Raw genomic sequence first — 23,699 nt, forward strand, 5'->3', positions numbered from 1 at the left:
AACTTCTCATATGTTGTCTGTGTCCTTCTCCCCGTCCTGTTGTTTAGCGCTGTTTTTTACTGCTCGTAATCATGAACCAACCAGCCCAAATGCGTGTTTTTCTACAGACTTCGGGGCTAGTTGGTTTGATAGAATTGTTGGGGACCACATCGCTTAGGTGACGTGGACAACTCAAATAACGTTTGCAGTCATTGTCGTTCATCCTTGTGCGCGTCACCTAAGCGCTATGGTCCCAATAACAATAAATGTTCGTCTTCCTTACTATTCATAATACACTCTTAAACAAAATTAACCCTTTGGGTCCTAGCTTGCCGCAGAACAGTAATCGTCATCTGTCTTTCCCGCATTTCCTTTCTTTAACGCTGCGAGCCCGGTACTTCCCAGTAACGAACGCCATGCGCGTTATCAGCATGACAGGGCATTCTCGACAGGAAAGTAGCGAGCGCAGCGTTTTCAAGAAAGGAGACGCAAGCAAGACTGAAGACGATTATTTTTGTGTGGCAAGATGCGACCCAAAGGGTGTACATTTGTTTAAGAGGGTAATACTACTACTACTATTACTACTACTACTACTACTACTACTACTACTACTACTACTACTACTACTACTACGAGAAGTAGTAGCAGCAGTAGCAGTACTGACTACGTAGGCTTGACAAAAGACGTAATGTTAGATATGGCTCAACAGAACTTCTTGGGCATGTTGTTTCTGTTTACAACGTTTAATGTGGCTTACAGTTGTACGGCTTACCACTACTGTTGTTGTTACTACCACTAGCACTACTATGCTACTGTTACCAGTACTACTGCTACCACTCCTACTATGAAATGGCTCCTAAGGGCATAATTCTGATCGAGCTATTTGTATGCGGACTGCTTTTGCTGCTGCTACCACTACGACTACTACAAATACTATGAAGGATTGCCTTAGGCGTAATGTTTCATTTGGGATGTTTTTGTGCTGAAAGGCGTGACACTTTGTATGATTTCAAGGATTGATTCTACATTCATGAAACGCGTTTCATATTCCTTTCATCAGGACTACCATTCAGCCAATGTATTTACGGCATTTACGTGCACTTCCGCTTCTAGACTTCTTTTAGCGCCGTGTGTGTAAATATGTGCACTCGCTGAGGCAATGCTGCCAGTCTCTGCTAGAAAATATCACTTTGTGAAATCTTTAGAGATATCTCCGACCGGCGTTTATGCGCCACGAATAAGCGTTATATAAATACCCGAATGGCGCACCCAGCAACATTTTCCTAAAAGTTCCGCCGTTTGGCCTTGTAGACTGTTTCATGAGACCATGGTTGTTGGTCTCTGGTTGCTAGTCTCGGAGGCCACAAATTCCAATGTATAACAAAATGAGCAATCTCGAAGGCTACAAGAAGGTCTCGTAGACTCAGAGATTGCCAGACAAAGGGCATCCTCGAATGCCTCCGAGATGGTAAAATTCTCGGTAATCTTGGAGGCTGTTTAGCGGCAGCGGTGTTTCTCTCTATGGCCGGTAGGCGGCACCACAAGTTACCGTTTTCTTAGTTTATTTATATTTTCTCCCTACCTAACATGCTCTCCGGAAGCGAAGAAAAGAAAAAAAAAAAAAAGAACGAACGAGATCGAAAGAGAAGCAAGCAATGAAGCCCCGCTCCGAATGCCGGGACAGCGGCGGTGCTGGAGAAAGGGGCGGTGAGGATGTGGAAAACCGAAGGGAGCGCAGAGAACGAGCGCGAGGTCTCAAAAAAAGAGAGAAAAAGAAAGAGAGAGAGAAGCCCCTGTCGACTGAGCGGACCGTGGTTTTCCGCCGTCGCCTCTACCGCACGTACCGGGACTTCTCGTGGTGCTGCAAAAGCAAGAGAAGCGCCCCGTTGCTGTCGTGTTGTAAAGCGATCACGTATCTCGTCGCAGCAGTGGCCGCTCGCGCGTCGAACGACCCAATTGCAGGATTAGCGCGACGGGGACGACACCTCATCGCTGGCAAGTTTGCGAGCGCGTGCTACGAGCGGCAAATTCCCGCGGCCCGCAGTGCAAAAGCACGGAGGCGGCGATAAGTTTCGTCGCCCTCCCTCCCACTTCCTCTGTCGTCTGCTTTGTTGTGCCGTGCGTCCAGACGTGACGAGCTGCGGCCCGCAGTGAAGTGCTTTTTGTAGCCGGCTTCTCGAATCCACTCGGAGTGTGTTTGGGCCGAAAAGATCAACGCACCGTGCACCTTTGGAGTAAACCAAAGCCTCCTTTCGCCGGATCAACTTTTTCTCCCCCCCTTCCCACCCCCTTCGCGCCGGCTCGCGAAAACTGGTTGTGCCAGCGAGACGCGGCGGCGGCTTGCGTCGACGGTGGTTGCCTCGCTAGTGTAGCGCCCCACGGCCGTTGTTGTTTCGACGTCGAGGAGTGCGAACTAAAAGGTGAGCGCAGCGGACATTAATTGTTCTTGCGACTGCCACTGATCATGCACAGCGCGTGATCCGAGTGGCTTCTATTGCCTTCTGTACACTACACGAACGTTGAAGGTGGGCTGGTGCACGAAAGGTTGAAGTCTTTGAGTGATAAGGGCGCTTGCTACGCTTAGCGCAACCTCTAGCCGTCTGCAAGCTGAAGCGCTGTTTACGGAAGGGCTCTTCGCTTATACAGGGTTAAAAACGACTAAGTCACAAATTTGGCTGACTTAATTGTGGTCATTGCTTGCTAGGAAAAAAGAAAACATAAGGTCCCGTCAAGAGATTTTTCGATTTTCGTCGTCCTCATCAAACAAAACGCAGGACTCGGCGCAACAAGGTAAATTCCGGAGGTGTCCGATTAAGAACACGCAACTAAATCGTGTTTTCTCACTAGTTACATTGATGCACTTGCGTGGCAAAGTTGTATGGACGGTGACATTTTACACTAATAATAGCTAGGCATCGTTGCATAGATCGTTGCGTAGAAGCTTGGCTTCCAGCGACTCGCAGCTGCCGCGTACGAAGTGGATAATTGCTGCCTTATCGGCTGGCTGCTCTAGCCTCTGAATGTTTGCTTATTGCGACGACGTGTGCCTTCTCTGCTCACTGAAGCCATTGACGCATGCGCACGGGCCACCGTGATCGTGTTTGTCGAGCAAAGTAACGCCAGCGGTAATTGGCACCCGCGTTTCGCTTGCAAAGTGCACTGCAGAGTATTCGAGTACTCTCGAACTTTATTATTGTTATTATTATTTTTTTGTTATGAAAGAAATCAAATCGCGCCCTACTTGCACTTGCAGCGGCCTGAGCCTAAAACGCTTCCGGGGACGCTTGAATTGCCGCAGCAAGTCGCACGCATGTGCGTACTCGGCAAAAGCGTCATCTTAACGTCTCCGAGGGCTAACACACACACTGACTAAAGAATTCTGTATATTTGGTAGAGGTGGGCGAATATGAATTTTTTCGTGTGCGAATAGTAAGTATCAAACAGTGCCGCCCGTACGCATTTATTTACTGCAGGAACATTTATTTCGTTATGATTACGTACCACGCCAGTAGTGAATATTGCAAAAAAAAAAAAAAGAAAAAAGAACGCTGCACGATTAGTCTGGCAGGACACTAAGTGGCGGACTGCATGGAAAAATCGCTCGTGATCATGTGTCGTGTAGGCCAAACCGAAAACAACGCTTGAATAACCCGGCTTGTTCCTGCATTACTTGGAATAGTTTTGTCGCCTGTGTCGTTTGTGATAACTTGCGATACATAATTTAGCACACGGAGAACAGCAAGCCTAATTTAACTGTCGGTTTTTGCGAAATATTCGGTTAGTTTCGCTTATTCAAAAATACCCAATAGTTCCTTTTCGAATACGAACAGCTACTGCCAATTATTCGATTCGTATTCAAAACTTCGCATGTTTGCCCGCCCCTAATTATTCGCTAATTATGGCGTTACCCCTCCTGGTGCATGCTGTTGGCTTACGGCTTGCAGATACGTGCAGATACGTGCAGTTGCACGTTTGAGGCTGTAGCGTTCGGGTTTGTTTTACCTGCAGTCGTACACCACGTGATCTTGTATAGTGCAAAGAGACGCGTGCAAAAATATGTGCCAGATAGCGCGATTTTTTCACAGAGTAATCTTGATTCTGTGATTCTGATTGCGTCACTCCAAGGGGCAGATACCACTTGTTCGACAAACGGAAGCACGATGTTAACCTTAACAAATCCTCTAACTAACGAAATTTAGAATTAAGGCGCGTGTTTCAAGTGCGTTCTTAAGACCAGGCAATAGTAATGTCATATCGATTTACCGGAATCCTTGTACTTAGTACCAGTTGCAAGAAGTAAGCCCTCAAGTTCTATGGTGAAGTGTATTGATTTTTCAGTCGGCAGTTAATGGGCGCTTCATTTTTCCTCACTGCTGAGAAGTGTTAAACGAAACATCAGCTGCCTCTTTATTATCGTCATTCCAGGCTTTTTTGCATGGCATATTCTCGTTTCAATGAAGTGCGGTTTGTTTTCGAAGTCCCGACGGGGGGCTTCACATGCGACTGTTATTTTGCGGCGTCCCCGTGACAGTTGTCATTCTTTCGGCGCGTTGCGACAATGGCGTTTGCAGAGCAACTGTCGAAGTGAATTGCTGCGTTGAAGACAACAAAAGTGATGAAAGCGCACGAACTGAACTTCGCAGAAAAGCATTCTGTTTGCTAAAACTGCGGCTCTCGATGTACTTTTTTGTTTGGAGTCAGTTAGAAGGTACCTGGTTTCGGGAATTACTTCAGTTCCCAGTTTATTTCACTTACGCATATTGTACGATGTGGTCCTTACGAAAATGTATATTAACTTTCTTTAAAATTTCTACCAACTTCATATTAACTTCAGTTAAATGCTGATTTACAGTGCAGTAACATTTGTCCGTACGTTGTAAAAAAAAGTTTAGTTACATTTTTCTAAATAATCCTTTTCAATAAAGGCATGTTACAGTGCAATTTTTTTTAGGAATTGGTTACTTTTTTCCAAAGACAGTGTTTAGTGCGAACAAATCAAACATTTAACCTTTCTTTTCTCTCTCTCGCTAACGAAACATTGTACAACGTGATTAAACACGCAAGCACTTTCTACTTCTTTTTTTTTTTTTTTTTTTTTTTTGAGAGGACATTTTGAATGCGACGCACTTAGACAGATGCTTTTTTTTTTCCTGTTCAGCGTTTCTAAAGAACGCGAAAGGAAACGTGTAACTTTTCTTATTATTCCCAATTAAGCCGTTGCTGAGGAATGCCAACAATTAAATGGGCAGCTACGTATCGTTAACGGCAAACGAACAAGAGCCACTCAAACGACAGCCATACCATATGTACATGGTCGCTAACGAAGGGGATTTCCTACCAAGGCTCGGGGGCAACGTTGTTTCTATGGGCCACCTTTTCATGATGTCCTGACAGATGCAACGTTGGGCTTCGCAATCTTCGAACAACAAGGTTCGAAGGTCCGCCGACGTGTTCGGCGTGGCATGAATGCGTTAAGCAGAGAATAAAACAAAACAAAAACATCTTTCCAAGTTTGCTGAAGATAAACGATCCGCTTATCACAGAATAATTTTGCACGTTTTTTTGTAACACGGGTGTGACGGGTTAATTGAACCGACCAAAAGCGGTGCGAGTCGATAAGATATTGACTGTAAAACGAAGCGTTAAAAACAAGAGACCTCTGCAAGTAAGATAAGTTCAGCGGTTTGGGCTTTGGGCGATTTGATGCACCTTGATTTCATGTCCCATATAAACGAGAACATGGGACCGCGTGGCTATCACTACGTGCTGCGACTTCTGTGTGCTATCTAATTATGCGCTGGTAACGTTAATTAACAGTCCAGCAAGCAGCTAGCCAGCGTTACTTACGTGCGTTTGTAAAGATTTCCAAGATCCCTTCATCATCGCTATCTCAAGTCTCCGATCATCGGTATAGAGACTGAAATGGCTGATGCATTATGTAGGATGCGGGAGATAGCGACCCCCCTCAGTCTGTAGTGGGGGAAGAAAAGTCAAGTTTTGTGGGAGCTTACAAGCAGTCCTTTAAAAAAAGCCACCATCGAGCTCGATGCCCTCAGTGAGTGACCTCAGAGGTCTCAGTCGGAACGCACTTTACAGCGGGCCCAAGACAACGACAGTCCAAAATCGGATACGGAACGTTTCCATCGTTGCTCCAACAGTCCAACGTGACTCAAACCACAAAAAAAAAAAAAAAAAGAAACATTGTTGCCGGTTTTGACGAGACGAACGCTTCGGCGGAGCGTTCGGATTCAGCGCGGCTGTTCTCTGACGCCGTGTTTATATACATGGTTCAACTGCGTCAGAGTGTGCCGTCATAAACATTTACTATGTTGCGCGAATCCCGGAGCGGGAAAGCATTCCTCTGACGCCGCGAGGAAGCCCGCGGTGTTTCAGCGCGTTTAGGCAACGGTGACCGTTGGAGTGGAAAGTTCGAGTGCTTGCTTGCCTGGCGTTTGTTCGCATCGAACCAAAGATAGCTCTCGGCGGCCCGACCGCCGACGTGTACAGTACGTTTGCTTCTTTCGCAGCCGCATGTTTGTGCTGGTGTGTGTGTGTGTGTGTGTGTGTGTGTGTGTGTGTGTGTGTGTGTGTGTGTGTGTGTGTGTGTGTGTGTGTGTGTGTGTGTGTGTGTGTGTGTGCGTGCGTGCGTGCGTGCGCGTACGTGTGCGCTTGCGTGCGTGTGTACGCGCGTGTGTGTGTGTGTGGGGGGGGGTGGGTACCGACTCAATGTCCAGGTGAAATCGATGACGTCGTTTATCGACTGGCTCGCTATAGACGCCATCAGTTTTGTGAAATTTGGAAGAGCGCGTGACATACGGCTACACCGGGCGTTTCACGAAATGCGTTCGAGATGCTGCTCGAACTGCGCCGGAGATGCCGGCTTTTGTTTTCGGTTTGAAAGCACGCAACTTAATCGCGTGCTTTGATAGATAGAATGATAGGTGTAACGTTAAGGGATAAGAAAAGAGCAGATTGGGTGAGGGAACAAACGCGAGTTAATGACATCTTAGTTGAAATCAAGAAAAAGAAATGGGCATGGGCAGGACATGTAATGAGGAGGGAAGATAACCGATGGTCATTAAGGGTTACGGACTGGATCCCAAGGGAAGGGAAGCGTAGCAGGGGGCGGCATAAAGTCAGGTGGGCGGATGAGATTAAGAAGTTTGCAGGGACGGCATGGCCACAATTAGTACATGACCGGGGTTGTTGGAGAAGTATGGGAGAGGCCTTTGCCCTGCAGTGGGCGTAACCAGGCTGATGATGATGATGATGATGATGAACTTAATCGCGGGCCCAATTAGCGATGAAGGTGAGGAGGTATGCCAGGTGTTTCACGAACTGTTCGACATTCCTTAAAAATGGGCGGAATGAGATGTTTGAATTATTTTATCTATGTTACCGCAAAGCCATAAATGACTCGATGTAGTAATTAGACAAGTTAACATGTACGTTAGACTACTTAACTTTTTAACCAAACCAGTAATGCGATTGATCCCAATGGAAAGACTTGAAGCGCGCCATCCGAGCAGCTCATAATCGTTGCTAGAAATGCAAAATGTAGACGTTTTTGTTTTTACAGGTTAATGAATTCCTGCCAATTTTGAGCGCGTCCGTCACGCGCTCCATAGATGCGCTTGAGTGAGGGACGCTCGCTTGATGCTCGCCACTGCATTCCTAGGCTGCAGGGCGTAGGTGTATTGTTGTGCAATAGATGTATATATATTTTGTACACTGTGTAAGATATTAATAGATTCATTACATTACATTCACAGTTAATCTGCTACATGCGGACCACACGGCACATCAGGCGAATAAAGTAAGTCACCGTTGTGATTGGCATTTGACATTCGTAGCTATAAGCGTAAGGTGGAATGCCAAAAAGCGTGCGTCCTGACTCTACTGTAAGGCGGTCTTCAATGCATACTGACACATGACTGGATTTACTTGCTTTTTTTTTAATCAAATGAAAATTCTAGCAACTATCTTGTCGCTAGCTCTCCACAGACGATGAATTGTTAAACCATTAAAGCCGATGACATGAAGGGATATTGGAACATTTCCGCATAAAAGCAGTTTTCTAGAACGTCCGCGAACGTTCATATGAATAAGAAAGAAATATGGTTTCGAATCGTAATGCTGATATTGGTTCAACATCTCATGAGACATCGTCTTTGTCCTTGTGACATCTCTGCAAAATTACGGTGTGCATCCGTCTGATTTGAGGTTTGCTTTTCGTTGTAGCTTGTGAGCAGTGTAGTACATAAACAGTGAAAGGAATGTACATGAGAATGACCTCAATTACGTGCGCCCCATTGCATTTAACCTAATAAACGTAAACATTGCATGAGATTTCACGTTGCTTAGAATTAAAGTGTACAAAATGGCACGCACGATCGTTAATCACATAGATCTGAACTAAAAGCTTCACTACAAACCTTCGCTTTTACGTAGGTTCCGACATCTTTGTTGAGACTGCATTTTATTTTTTCAAGCTTACCTCTACTGTTGAAGCATTGTCGCCAAGGGCCATTTAATACTACAAAAAAACGTAAGCACTATTTTCTAAGAGGTTGTTTGACGGGTTATACTGTTATTAGTCGTTCCTGCTTACAGAGCGCAGCTTTAGAAATCTCATTTAACGAACTTTATCTATATTAGTAAATCTCAACTTGTTATATGTGCCTTTCTTTCGGTGTGGATTTGGAAAAACGCACTCTAAGCTCTTTTGTTCAAAGTCGTTTCACAGCAATGAACTGCTATTAATTTGGCGCTACACAGCTGCTATAGACGTCGTTCCAGTAAAGCCCGATCTGAAGCGTTTAGTTAAATAATGAAAATTTTTCTAATTTGGTGTCCAACGGTATACGACGCGTGGGTAGCGACAGCTGCTCCGCAGACTTCGCTTTGGCAACGTGACAGACGACAGTATGGTCGTAATCAGCTGCTAATCTCTCGAGCATGTTGTTTTGTAAAGGTGCGAAACGTTGATAAAGTTACTTACTGCACGAGGCGGTGAGACAACTGGCTTTCGCTTAGTTTTGCACTTATGTATCTCGATTTATTATTAGACATGCTCAGTTACAGGTTTGCCGAGATACTAGGGTTTGTTATTCCGTGCCAGTTACAGGCGCCAGACGAAATGAAAAAAAGAAATTGCGCTATATATGGCAAGTTGCAGACGCCCGATTTGGACTTACGTCATTCCAGATTGATTGCAGACTTACCAGCGTTTCTGGAGCTCTCGGCTTCCGCTTGCCAAAATGTTTCACACAACAAGCGCTGGTGATTAAAAAGAGACGGACAATGGCCGGGGATTAATGAACGCCGCATTGCATTCAGTGACTGAATAGCATCTAACCGCCAAAAAAATAAAAAATAAAAACCGCACCATTCATTTGGGGTGAGACACCTCAGTAGTGTGTGTATATGACCTGTGTTCATTAGTAGCTAGAAGTTTACAATACGTCTTAATTTCCGTTTCACGATAGCTAGGCCTGGATTTTAAAACTTCCACCACTGCTACGTTTCATGAAAGCGACTGGCCTCAGTGCCGGATTATAGGCGTGAAGTTATAGACATCCGCACGTATTCACACCGATAGTACATTCTTCCCTCTCTCTCCTTTTTTTCTTCCCTTACACCCCTTCCCGTGTGTGGGGTAGCAAAATGGACGGGCGTCTGGTTGAACTCCCTACCTTTCCTTCCTTCCTCCTCCTCCTCCTCCTCCTCCTCCTCCTCCTCCTCCACCACCATACTGTCACCGTACATGCGTTCTCGGAATCCGCGTCCGTGAGATTTGAATATTGAATCCTTTGGCTTAAGCGTTGAACCTTTGACGATGTTGTTATTGAATCATTGTTAGCTTATTAAAGAAGTGCTCATTAAATTCACGTGTACGGCTTTGCGTCGGTAAATTGCAAATGCAGTTACGACAAACTCTAGAGTGGCATTATGTATGTCTCCTGGTACACTTAATGGGCATTAACGTCCTATATAACAACCTACGGGCTATCAGGTGGTGCGTCGTAGTGCCGTGTGGCTCCGGATCGATTTTGACCGCCTGTAGTTCTTTAAAGTATGCACCCAAAGCATGGCCGCGCGACCGTTTTTTGGAGTTCGAGCACATCGCAATGCGGCCGTACGTGGTCTAAAGTCGAGCCCGTGACCTCGTGCGCCGCAGCGGAAACGCTATAGCCGCTGAGCCGGTGACGTTACGCATCCTTTATACAGTTAGAGTGAGGCATAATAAGCTTTGTCTTTCTTTCTTTCCGTATTTTACTGTTACCGAACTTACAAAACCAACAGAAAAAATTAATAGTAAGCTGGGCCCATCATATATATATATATATATATATATATATATATATATATATATATATATATATATATATAGCACGTTCTAGTGCAAGGAAAAAATGCTTTCTGTATTTCGCACGTTACGCAAGGCACTTTTTTATCGCGAGGAACGCAGGGACCAAGCGCAGCGCCCTTTGTAAGCCGATTTTCGTCGTTTGCCGAAACGACGTGCATCCCATAATCTCGCACTGTAGAGAGACTATAGAGCTTGAGTGATTTATCGGCCCGGCTTTCCGATGCATCAACGTGTTTTCGCGTCGCGTCGCAGTCAGAAAGGCTTTCAGCGTGGCCGTGATTTATCGCTTTTTTTTTTTTTCGTGACGCAGCATCCACGCGCTGCATTGGTTGTCTCTTCGTTTTTAAGCTTGCGGGCACACTCGTCTAGGCCTTGCCATATATGAACAAGGGCCGCGCGTCGTAGCCCTACGTCTTATGCTTAAATCCTGCGCGCGCTCCTTCCATAATGCAGGCCCTTATTCCAGTTCCTTATTTGTCGCGGAAGCGCTCACTTTCTTTTCTTTTGTTTTTTGTGCCCCTAATCTGCTGCTATATGCAAGGGATGCCCATTATAGCGGCGCTTTTTTTCGAATATTCGATCGGCTAAGCATACGACCCGCGAGGCTTTCCAGAGTGGACGAAGTTAAACAGAAGGAAGCAGTGAGATCGACTGGCACTGTTCGTGCTTCTTTTTTTTTTTCGATAGCAGAAACATTTATCAGTGTTGCATTAATGTTTCTACGATTATCCAAAATCCAAGAATCGCTTCATTGTCACTATGGCATCGCATGGTTGTGTTCTTTGTTTTGTTTTGCTTTTTTTTGGGGGGGGAGGAATTTTTACATTCCCATCCCTACTTTCTCCCGAAGTCACTACAGCATAGGGGATTGCAGAAGGGTAAATACTTCGTTACACGGATAGAACGTACAACGTAGCATGCAGGCCTATGTTTCGATACAGTGAACATATCCCAGCAGCAAAGAAATAAGCATGGTTCATCGCTCACAAAATCAACAGCATATGCAGACCGCCTTGTACATAAGAAATTATGCAGGTACATGCTTTGCCTAACATCGTTAAAAAAAGAGATTCTTTACCAACTATGCGCTCGAAGAAACGACAAATCTTTTCTTTAGTTACTTTTCCTTGACTGCCTCATTTATATTTACTTTCACCCTGATCGTACAAAAGAAATAAAATACAAACAGCTCCACACCATGTTGACTGATCGGATCTGACGTTCCAAAGTTTACGCGCGGGCTCCCGGCGCCGCTGTAGCGGGGGGCTCCGGGTTAATTTTCGTCACCAAGACCGCACATTTCAGTTGAACTACACAAGCGTATCCGCTTTCCGCTCCTACTGTAGTGTGGTAGCCATGGCCGGGAACCGACCTCGTCACCTCATCTTCAGCGCCGGAGCACGGTAAATGTACCCTGGTAGCGCGTGAGATTTATGAACGAGTATACAGTATTAGCACAGCGATCCGCTATGCGTATATGGTCGGCTTAAAACACGTATAGCAAGGCGTATAAGAGACTTATCTCTAGAAAGGTCAGACCGGGCTACACTGAAACGTTCAGCCTTGCCGTGTTGAGATTAGTTCTGCGGCGCCGATATTGCGCGTCTGCTCGCAGCCCTTCTCTGTCTTCGCCTTTCGGCCAAAGAGCCGAGACTTACAGGGGGGGAGGGGGGGAGGGGGGGGGAGGGGTGTAGGACATTTGTCCGCTACCGTGGTAACGCTGTCGCGCTGCTGCAATTGCCGGGAGCTGTCGCCGGGAAAACTCTAGGAGTAATTAATCGCTCGTCCAGAGACCGGGCAATTTCAGCGTGGTATTGCTGCCTGCTAGGTAGCTCCATGGCCAGTGGTTTCTGCGGAGTGGCTAGCTGCATTTTTTGTTTTTTTTTTGTGACCAGACCCCTGACGCCATGATCAGGGTGGTATATGCCAGTCGCTACCGGTAAGACAGGGAGTGAATAAAAAAGAACCACCATTGAAAAGTGTCAATAGACCGTTTTTTCGTAGGTGCCGCCATATTGTGAACGCAGTGGCGCCGCCTATGAGCAGCGCCATACTGGCTTGGGTGAAAGCGGTCTTTTGCATGGCAGGTATACGCTTGGCGGCAGTTTCTGGCGTTTGTTTTCGCGCTCGTGCGGTCTGTTTAGTATGACGTGCGTCTTCTACGTAGTAAACGGTTCTGTGAGACGTGCTGAAGTGGTTTAAGTGCGTCATGGCCGGAATTTCTGCTGGCGTTGAGGTGGACGTACAGAACACGCAGCGCGATGTGTGCGCGCATATTCGAGTCTACAATCAGCCTCGGAGTTGAATTGTGTATTTCTGAATGTTCCAGTCACTAATGTGACCTTATTGCAGTATTATCCTCTATTTCTAAACTGCGGAAACATACGCGACGATCATAACAGCGTGATCGTGGGTACCGTTCTGCTACGATAGGAGCTGTGATGTTATACTTTGGCAAGCGTTCAAACTGTTCGCTGCAGGTTACATTGCGTGACTACTTGGTTCGATGGGTGAGGTTTCCGCACCTGAATAAAATAGTTTTGGCTAGTGATAGCAGCATACCTTACAGTCTGAATTACGCTTGTCCAGCAAAGGGACTGTTTACGAACTGCGCGAGCGTCCTAAGCAGTGGTAAGTGCTGGATTACATATATCTTTGTTCTATATACCGCATGGTCCAAGCATACCGCATCAGCGGCTATATATTTATAAACGTTGTGCGGCGTGACTATGCGAGGCCCTATTGCGGCGTTAGCCCGTTTTCTCTTGCTTTTTCGAGAAAGAGGATGATAACCGAATTTCTTTTTCGGTTGTGTTTGTTCCGTTCACTACGACGCACTCACACGCATTACGGAAATTTTGTCCTCAAAAATAGGCATCGCACTCTTTTTATGCGATCCTTCATATATTATGGCTGTACGCAGGCAAAAAAGGCAATGCCGAAGCGCACAGCTTACATATGTACCGTGCTGGTTCACAAACCGCAGTGATCGCTGTGTTGAGCAGCGCCATCGGCCTCATGCAGGAAGGCTAGCGTAGACATATGGTAATTTGAAGCCTACTAGACTTGAAATGCGCGAGAACGATGCCGGTGCATCACAAATATTTGATTGCGCCTGCCGCTTAGATGTTTCGTGGTTGCCTTAGGTTGGCCGTGCACGAGCATGCGCTCTTATGTTTATGCTTTGCTTCCTACGCCAAGCGATCAGATATTGAGCAGATTTACCATTTCATGCTGCTAATACAGAGACACCGGGTTTCTTTGTTGAATTAAAACCGATATAAGTAAAATAGTTCACAACACATACACACACCGCGACTGATAATGTGCGTACACCGCGGCTTATAAAACGCGACACATTTCTGCGCTCCCAAAAGATATTTCCGCCTACCGTAGTTACCGATGCACCGAAAGGCTTCCCTGACGACCTTATATGAACGGACACGGCTTAAATTTCACAATATACCATCTAAAACATCTCAACATCGCTCCGCAGCACGCGACAGCAATACTTTCAAGCAGCGCCCCGCCGGATCGCCCAAGCCAGAGAGGAGGAAAGGCTCTCCGCGCGCCCTATCCTCCTCGCCCGATGAAACGGTCTATAGGCGGTGCCTAAGACATGGCGGCTATGACGTAATACTGGCTCTGCAGATCACCTCCGGCGCTTGCTGCCCACAAAAGCGTAACCTTAGAGATCCGTTTTGGCTGCTTAGAGGCGACCATCACTGGGACTTTGATTCGGAAATCTACAGCATCAAATGGTCACTAAAAATAATATTGAAGGCCCACTGAGGCATCATTTCGAACCTATGCAAACTGTAATAAGAGGACAGCTAGCGTGAATATTCGGAAAGGCCTATAGGCCCTGTCGAAATCTACGCCCCAGCGACGGCTCTCTCTGGGTAACGTACGCTGATCTCAAAAGCCATGCTTTTGCTGGGTCAACGAAGAGGCGACGGCTGGGTACGTGCGCCTGAAGCGATTGCTGAGCCTGTAACACGTGATGGAAGCCATGTTTTGAACGCTAAATATACAATTCTGTGAAACTACAGTTGGTCTCGAAATGACAGCTCTGGCGTCATCGACGTTATCGTGGCGTCATGACACAGAAAAAAAAAAAATTGCAGACGTTGCTGCCGCAGCGTCTGCAGAACAGAGCGATGCAGTGTTTTAGGACCTGATGACGTGTACGCCACCTGGATACCCAAATCGGCCTGTGGAAACAAGCAAATACCAGTCCATTACACATATGCTTCACCCGCCGTGGTTGCTCAGTGGCTATGGTGTTGGGCTGCTGAGCACGAGGTCGCGGGATCGAATCCCGGCTACGGCGGCCGCATTTCGATGGAGGCGAAATGCGAAAACACCCGTGTGCTTAGATTTAAGTGCACGTTAAAGAACCCCAGGTGGTCGAAATTTCCGGAGTCCTCCACTACGGCGTGCCTCATAATCAGAAAGTGGTTTTGGCACGTAAAACCCCAAATATTATTATTACACATATGCTTCGACCAGGGCACGTCTCGTGCTTGTATCGGTGCGACTCGTTGTTGACCCGCGCATATTAGGTGCACAAGGTTCAATGTACGCTTAACGCGTTGTTTGCTTTAGCTCGCTTTTCGTGTCTTTGAAAGGAGTTTCTGTTGTATCCTTGGTTTGTCGCCGCCTATTGAGTAACCAGTGAGTAACGTTTGTTTCTGCTTTGTCTTCATTCTCAATATTTTTGTAACCCGCCGTGGTTGCTCAGTGGCTATGGTGTTGGGCTGCTGAGCACGAGGTAGTGATACCGAATCCCGGCCACGGTGGCCACATATCGATGGGGGCGAAATGCGAGAACACCCATCTGCTTACATTTAGGTGCACGTTAAAGAACCTCAGCTGGTCGAAATTTCCGGAGTCCTACACTACGGCGTGCCACATAATCAGAACGTGGTTTTGGCACGTAAAGCCCCATAATTTAATGTTTTTTATTCTGATGAAGTTATGAAAATGAATGAATGAATGAATGAATGAAAAAGTGACCTGACGACGGCGACTCGATGGTTACGACGACGGCCTTCGTCGTAACGGAAAGAACGCATACGGACACCGCGAAACCAATCTTCGAGCTTCTAAACTGCTGTCGCAGTACAACAGCCCAGTGAGTAGCAAAGCTCTGCGACGTGTAATCGCACCCGTACCCGAAGTAACTGCGGAAGCCACATTGCGGTAATTTGCATGCGAAGACTGCGATGAAAAAAAAAAATTGATTCACATTCGGGACGGTAACGCGTGTCCCGTCCGCGAAAGCGCATTAAGGAATACCGGTTCCGGCATTTCTTTCTTTTACTGGAAACGAAGCGAAATGACGTCACCTGTGAAGGAAGGTGATGGCGATCGCGACGGAAGGTCGACTGCGGGTGTGGCCTATAGCTGTGGGCGTTGACAGCTGCCGCGTTGGCCGTGTTAGGTCCCGCTCCACTCGAGACGCATAGGCCTCAAAAAAAAAAAATAAATAAATAAATAAAGAACGAAGAACGATGAAGTGTCGAAGTGGATGTGTTATTTGAACGTGTACCGGTATTTGTTATTCAGGGTTTAGATGGCCGTGACGTACGGTGCATTGTATGGCATTAACAACCAATTGTCAACGCCGCCCGGGTTCTGCGACACCACGAAGTGTAGCCCCCCCCCCCCCCCCCCCGCCCACATAAAAAAAGATATACAATACCACTCAAGCGTCGACCTCGCGGCGTGTCAGCGGCCTTGTAGCAGCAAGCGGCACTCTTGAAGCGAAGAGAGGGCACCAGATGACACTCGAATCGTCTTGCTCGCTCGCGCCTGCTGTCGCCGATCACGACGCCCTTCGCCGCTCGTTTATTAAGGCGAAGGCCTCGCACGTCTCATCAGTCGGTCGACCTACAAAGTCCTCGAGCGAAAACGCGTCGACGACACGAAGCGTACAGAAAAGGCTACGAACTCTCGACCATTTGTAGGAGTCGAACACTCGACCTCTGGTGTTAATGAAAGCGAAGTTGATTCAGGCAGAGTTAAGACAGAGTTAAGGCACTCGAACCCACGACCTTTGGTCGGAGTCGAACCTTCGGCGTTTGGTGGGAGTCGAACCCTGGACCTTTGCTGGGAGTCGAACCCATCACCCTTGGTGGTAATTAAAAAATTTAATTATGGGGCTTTACGTGCCAAAACCACTTTCTGATTATGAGGCACGCCGTAGTGGAGGACTCCGGAAATTTTGACAACCTGGGGTTCTTTAACGTGCACCTAAATGTAAGTACACGGGCGTTTTCGCATTTCGCTTGGCGGTAATTAAGGCGAAGCTAATTCAGGTACAGGTAATTAAGATATAGGTAATGAAGGCATTCGAACGCATGATCTTTGATAAGCGAATTAAGGGGGATGACTAAGCGAAGTAGACTAAGCGAATTAATGGATCTGTATACCTCATGTGTCCGTCTTTAATGCGTCGATACTTGGGCTTTCGCGTTGAAGTTGTCTTAGGGATAACGTAAGCGACCCTGTGAATTTTTCTTAAAATAATACCTTAAAATTTACTTGCAGTAAAATTTCACCGGTATCGTCAGCGTTAAAAATAATTTTCAGTCATTACCATGAAGCATGTACGTACGACATAAATGTTGCACGGTTTTACTGATTACGCTCGCAGACTACCTGGATATCGAATGTTTTCTCGAATCCCCGTGGCCCGTGAAACTTCGACGCCGACTGCGCACTGTGTGTAAAGTGGATCCTCGCGAGCGCGTCAGCGCTTGCTTGACCCGCTGTCAAATCACAGTTCGGTGAAATGACCTCCTTGCAGGTAATTACTGCTAATAACTATCGATCGATTGTCTTGGAAACGGCCAGCAGATCGAACGGCGGACTGGATCGCTGATCCTTTCAGTCTGCCTCCCTTGCGCCTGACCATTTGTCCGGATTCCTGCTGGCTTACCGGTCGCGTCGCCATGGCCTTCTCTCCATCATCACTTCCTTTGCGCGCGGAGAGAGAGAGAGAGAGACATTGCGTTTGTGTGGTGGTTAGGATCGTGCCGATATTGACTTTCAGCACTAACTTCCCCGTTTCGCTGACAGTAAGTGTAATTTACTGCGGGTGCGCTGAATTCCGGTCCCTGAGCGCTTCCTTCCGTTGGTATAGCAGCTCGGTTGCTGGCTCACCTAGTCAGCTCTACGAAACTAAAAGTTGTGAAAGCCGCATTGTATATTTTAATTATTTTTTTTTCTTTTCTTCTGCTTGTGCTAACAGAACTTAAAAAGAAAAGTGCCTTTGGCGTACAGCACAATTAGATCTCCTTATTGAGCCAGACTATACCGAAGATGAGGAAATTTAATGTACAAGAAATCAATATACTCAATCGACTATTTAACAAAATGTTAGTAAAAAAAAGTTTTAAGTAATTACGTTAGGGCACGTGTGGCAATTTATGAACTGGAGCCAGTTAGTTCTCAAGACACATTTTCTTAGAACTAATTTGGAAAGCCGCTTTTTTATGCATTGAAGCCCAGAGGTAACTGGGACATCAATGGATGACATTCGCGCATTTCGGAAAAGCGTATCTCCAAACTGGTGTCGTCCATTGAGTTCATCCGTTGAACGCACCGACTACAATTTGCAAATTGCAATGGATGGTGTAAATTATTCATTCAAATTGAATTAGCGAAACCTTGGCAATTAGTCGATTATGCATTTTGATTTCTCGTGCTAATAACGCTCGCCTCTTATAGTAGTCCAGTTGAACGAGTAGAATTTCGCTACATGACACAAGTCTCTTTTAAAACTTCTACTGATTAACTGCCTAAAAAAAACTGTACTACATATACATAGACAATTACGGGGAGCATTACTCCAAAATATTGACTTTACATTGCACGAAAGGCGAAACACGCTAATGTTTCTCTCCTAAAAAAAATTGGATAGCGTTTCAACTTCAAGGTGAAGACATAAGGGCGATACATTCGAAGGCAGTCTGTCGCAACGAACACAGATTGCACATAAACACTTGTTGTACAATTCTTCCTTCAGAAGCAAGCCTTTCAGTCTACGCCTCAAACACACTCGTGTGGTTTGGGGTTCAGTCATGTCATGGTGGTTCGATCACCTCTCGAGCAACGACATGTAAGGTCCTCGTCTAAAGGCAGAATCGATCACTTGAAGTGCCGGCTTGGAATCGCAAAATATAGTCCTATTCTGAGGCGTCTCCACTGATATATAACGAATCGCCTTCCGAATGGCAACAATCTCTGAGGCCATTGATGTAGTCTGGTGGACGAGATGAAAGCGCTTACCGATCTTCATATTCGGTATTACGAATGTCGCGGTTGAAGTGGTTGTTCACACCGACCCGTCAGTAAATATATGTATGGAAGCGGCGTACTCTTCAGATATATGTGTTAAAGTAAGCTGTTGAATTCCACGTGAGGGTATACGTGATTTCTTCCCGACTCCGGGAATTGACAGATTCACCACAGGTCTTGACAAAGTCCACGCCAGTAGGGCCGCTGCTGCAGTATACGAAGTTTAAATTGAACATCAATGCTTTTCACTGCACACTTGAGCTTGATGTTCTGTCTAGTGCTCCTTAATAATAAAGTTTCTCGTCTCCATGTTTCCTTGCGTGCTCCTTTATCGAAAGCCCGGGCAACTTTTTTTTTCAACATATTGTGTCTTAACTCTTGCGTTATCGTGATAGGCCGACCTCACAATGCGCAGGTTTGAAGTAAGGAACAAAAAAAAATGCATTCAGTGACGGTGGTGGAGTCTGCTCATTCTTGTAATACCATTCATTACGAGCAACTCTCCGGGCGCAGCAGGGGGTTCCAGCGGGCAATGACTCCACCCCCGACCCATTCCTCGGAGCTTCGGTTCGGTCTTCGAAACGTAATAGATTGCATGTTCGTCGAGATGCCGCCTCTCTCTCTCTCTCTCTCTCTCTCTCTCTCTCTCTCTCTCTCTCTCTCTCTCTCTCTCTCTCTCTCTCTCTCTAACATCCACCCCCGCCAGAAACGGCGGGGTTCGCGGTCCAGCGTCGCTTGTTTTAGCCGGAATTATTGAGTGTGCACGCGGTGCAAAGGCCGTCCGACAGCGGTTCCGCGCCCGAACCATTATAGCTTCCCCCTCAACTCCTCTTCCTCTCCCCCCCACCTCGCACACAAGTGGCAGCAACGAAACGACGACACGATAGGACAGCCACGGCTTCGAGAAAACAGCCAGATAGACGCTAATCAGATTGCGCCGCTGCTGTGGTCGCCGGGCTACGAGGAAATGGAGAGAGAGAGAGAGAGAGAGCCTTAACAAGTGCTCTCTTGTCGCCGTCGCCCCTGGAAAAGCGTCCAGTCTGTTTTTTCCCCTCGTTGCTGAAATGTCCTCGACGAAGTAAACCCGACGTGTCCATGTCCGTATGGGAGTCTAGAACGGATGGGCGCAATTTCTGTAGAGAGGGGATTGATGCAGTGTCGTCGCACGCCCAATTTTGGCGTCTCTCTCTCTCTCTCTCTCTCTCTCTCTCTCTCTCTCTATTTTTTTTTTTCACGGAGAACGAGAGAATTAATTAAGCAGGAAGAATGTAGGTCGCCCGAAGCTTTCCGGGCTGCAGCAACGGAAGACGCGGTTTCTTCGGTAATTACCTGAGATGTCAGATAATTAATAATGTCAGATGTGAGAACCCAATGGGGCATTCGGCGCATGGGCAGTGTTTGGAGCTTACTTTATTGGTGGGCAGCTCCGGATGAACGCACCCTCAGCGTCTTTCCTCCTTTCTTTCTTTGCATCGCTCAGCCAATGCCTCATTTACTAGATGCCTGCCGCGTGAGCCGAGAAGCTGGTTCCTGCCCCTCTCCTCCTTACTCTTCCCCATCCGGGTCAACCCAAGTTTTAACCCAAGTCGGCTGCGAGCGCTAGCTGCGGTGACCGCTGCAAACCTAAATCACGTAGCCTTGCCTCCGAGATTTTAGCGGCGTTTGTTGCGATCCCGGAGGCTGGACCCGTGGTCTCTCGTCAAGCCATTGGTCGAGCGCGCGCCAGCCTAGTAATCGTCACATCCTCCGCAACAGGAAGTGGGTCGGCTGCGAGCGCCGTCTCTCCGCGACTACGCTGAACTACGGGAACCTCCGCTCCAATGGGAAGACTAGCGACGCGGCAGGCATCTAGTAAAGGAGGCATTGGCTCAGCCCTCTCTCCCCTGCGCCCGTCTGGTTGACTTTCATACTCCCCCCCCCTTTTTTTCCCTCTCTCTCAACTACGATATATACATATAATATGATATCTTGGTGCGATGGCCGGAGGGCCTCAAAAGCCCACGTACCACATGTTGCGAGCGAGTATCCAAGTGTAGTAGTCAAGCGCGCCTGGGGAATCCATACGGTCTGTCCTTTTTTTTTTTAGTTTTTCACATAACACACAATCTTTTCTTTTTTTTTCATTGACAAGATGTACCAACCAGCTAAACTGAACACGCTGCTAGCCTATAATCGTAGTACTTGAGCTAGATCACTCCAAGCGGCAGGCATCGGTCGTGCGAGAAATGGAAACGCATAATCGACTAATTAACAAATCTATCAAGAAGTAGGCTTTTTTTAATTAATTACGTTACGCCACGAATTGCAAGTTTGCGAATTGTAGAATTGTAGCCGGTGAGTCTGCACGGCACATCCTCTTGGAACGACTAATAATAATAATAATAATAATAATAATAATAATAATAATAATAATAATAATAATAATAATAATAATAATAATCGGTGTTCCAGAGCATTCCACCGCCCTATCGAAAAAACATATATGTCCCGTGACTCACGTGCCCAATAATGCAACATGAGATTATGAGGCTTGTCATCTTTTTCAACATCTTTATCGATGAGACGGTGTTACAAGGTGCGCCGTTGCGGAAGGCTGCAGATTATTTTGGGGGTCCTCTAACGTGCACCAAGATCTCACTGCGCGGTCATATTTCGCTTTCCTCCAACATTGGAATGCGGCCGCTTCGACCTAAAATGGAAACCGCGATCTGCAGTGCTTTGAAGCGGAACGCCTTATGCGCTTAACCTCTGCGGCGGCCGTAGAGAATGAATCGCTCAAAATAAACCGCATGGACGCCACCGGACTTAATGGGTCCACGTTAAGGAAGGTTTTCAGCTAGAGGTATATGCGCTGTGAGAAGCTACAGTTTCGGCACGAGGGCCAGAAAGCTGGCGCGTCGAAGGCATCAAACTGAGGCAGCCCTTGTTCTGCCCGCAGTAAGCCATACACACCCAAAAAATAATAATAATAAAGAAATAAAAAAGAAAGAACACGAGATGTGGCGATTCCTCTCGCCAGATTCTTTTTTTTTTTCTTAATAATTTGCCGTTCACGACAGGCCCGTCGCGCTTTGATAAAGTAGGCAGGCCGTTGCTTGAACCACCGACGTGTATTTTTTTCCGCGTGTGTTTTAAGCATACCGAAAGCACAAGAGGCTTCATACAACATGACGCGAACCATTGCAAACGCTAAACGGGACTTGCTATCGCATGTAAAGGGCAGTACAAAGTGGTAACCAACTGAGTAGATTTATTGCACAAGCAGATATAAGTTTCTAAGGGACTTCTAAGGTTTCTAGACTATATATATAGTCTAGAAACTACCACAAGTGTCGTTCTGTAACGTAACCAGGTAAATAGAGGCCCGTCTAGTTCAACTCGAGGCGGCAAAACGCACGCCAACGCAACGTGACCGTTTACTATATATGGCGTCGGGTTGAGCAGTCGGTAAACATGAAACTTCACACCTCGCCCGATTAGAAACGTTGGGTAGCAAGCGTAGCCCTCCCGAAGAACATTTTCAAGGTACGTTTTCAGTTCAAAGTAGTTATAGATGGTGGACAGGTGATCTTTTACTGCTTGCAACGCTTGCAGTCACCATTAAAGTGTAATGCTTTCCTGCTGCCGTACTTGTAAACGAATACGCGTACATAATCATGATCATCATCAGTCTATTTTTGCGTCCACTGCAGGACGAAGCGTATCCCAGCGATATGAAATCACGTCTGCCTTCCACTAGCTGCTTCCAAGCGGCGCCTGCAAGTTTCCTATTTTGATGCGCCCCCACCTAATCCTCTGCCGCCCTAGGCAGCGCATACCGTCCCTAGGCACCCATTCTGTAACTCTAATGGAACACCTTTTATTTGCCCTACGGATTACATGGTAAGGCCAGGTCCATTTCTTCCTCTTAATGTCACCTATAGGACATCGGCTAACTCCGTTTGCTCTCTGATCCACACCGCTCTCTTCCTGTCTCCTAACGTAACGCCTAATATTCTTCGTTCGATCGCTCACTGTGTGGCCCTCAACTTGTTCTCGAGCTTCTTTGTTAACCTCCCAAGCTTCTGCCCCGTACGTTAGCACAGCTAGAATGCAATGATTGTGCACTTTTCGACGCGATAGCGGCAAGCTCGCGGTCATGATTTCGCAATGCCTACCGTATGCGCTCCAACCCATTTTTCATTCTTCTGTAAGTTTTCACATGATCAGGATCCCCTGTAGGTAGTTGGCCTTGATAAACGTAGCGAGAGAGAAAGCAAATGATAAAGGAAAGGTAGGGAGGTTAACCAAGACTGAGCCCAGTTGGCTACCCTACACTGGGGAAAGGAGAAAGGGGACGGAAAGATTAAAAGAAGAAGAGAAAGTCTACTGGGGATATCGTTCGGTCACTCAGTCCGGATCACAGACGCTGCTCAACCCAGTAGCATTCAAATATCGCAGCAGCGCTTTTGTGGCCTTTCGTTGCTGCGATATGCGAGGCCATGGTCCGAAGATCTTGTTCAAGGTGAATGGTGTTCTGTCTAGCTGATTGAGAGCTGTGCAGAGGTAATGCCTTTCGTTTTCAAAAGATGGGTAGTACCACAATAGATGTTCTATAGTTTCCTCAACACCGCAGGCATTGCAGTCGGCGCTATCAGCCATTCCAATAAAAAACGCATATACATTTGTGAATGCTGCCCCCAAGCGTAAGCGGCACAGCATTGTTACCTCATTTCGCGGAAGCCCTGGTAACAGCGGCAGTTGCATACAGGGGTCGAGGGAACGCAGTCGATCTTCAGGTGTGCGCCACTTCTCCAATGTCATACGGTGTGCTAGCTTGCTTAAGTGTTGGGCTGCGTCGGTCCGCGATAAAGGTACAGAAACGAGGGTTGCTCCTTCGTGTGCTTTCCTAGCAGCTTCGTCGGCGAGGTCGTTGCCGGAGATATCGCAATGGCCAGGCAGCCACTGAAACACGACGTCGTGTCCTTTCGCTATCATACGATGGCGCATTTCTCGTATCTCCGACACTAGTTCTTCACAGGACCCGCGACGAAGAGATGGC

The 23,699-nt window shown here is 46.9% G+C and overlaps 1 protein-coding gene across 1 annotated transcript in view; it reads left to right on the forward strand.

Moving 5' to 3' along the window:
• The first annotated feature begins 1,765 nt into the window (after positions 1–1,765).
• The window catches only part of LOC142563549 (uncharacterized), a 57,270-nt gene continuing 35,336 nt past the window's right edge, over positions 1,766–23,699 (forward strand). Inside the window, exon 1 of the mRNA XM_075674122.1 lies at positions 1,766–2,399. The gene's annotated coding sequence lies outside the window, so the exon portion shown is untranslated. The remainder of the gene's footprint in view (positions 2,400–23,699) is intronic.

The sequence above is a fragment of the Dermacentor variabilis genome, chromosome 11 (assembly GCF_050947875.1).
Source record: "Dermacentor variabilis isolate Ectoservices chromosome 11, ASM5094787v1, whole genome shotgun sequence".
In the NCBI taxonomy this organism is placed as follows: domain Eukaryota; kingdom Metazoa; phylum Arthropoda; class Arachnida; order Ixodida; family Ixodidae; genus Dermacentor; species Dermacentor variabilis.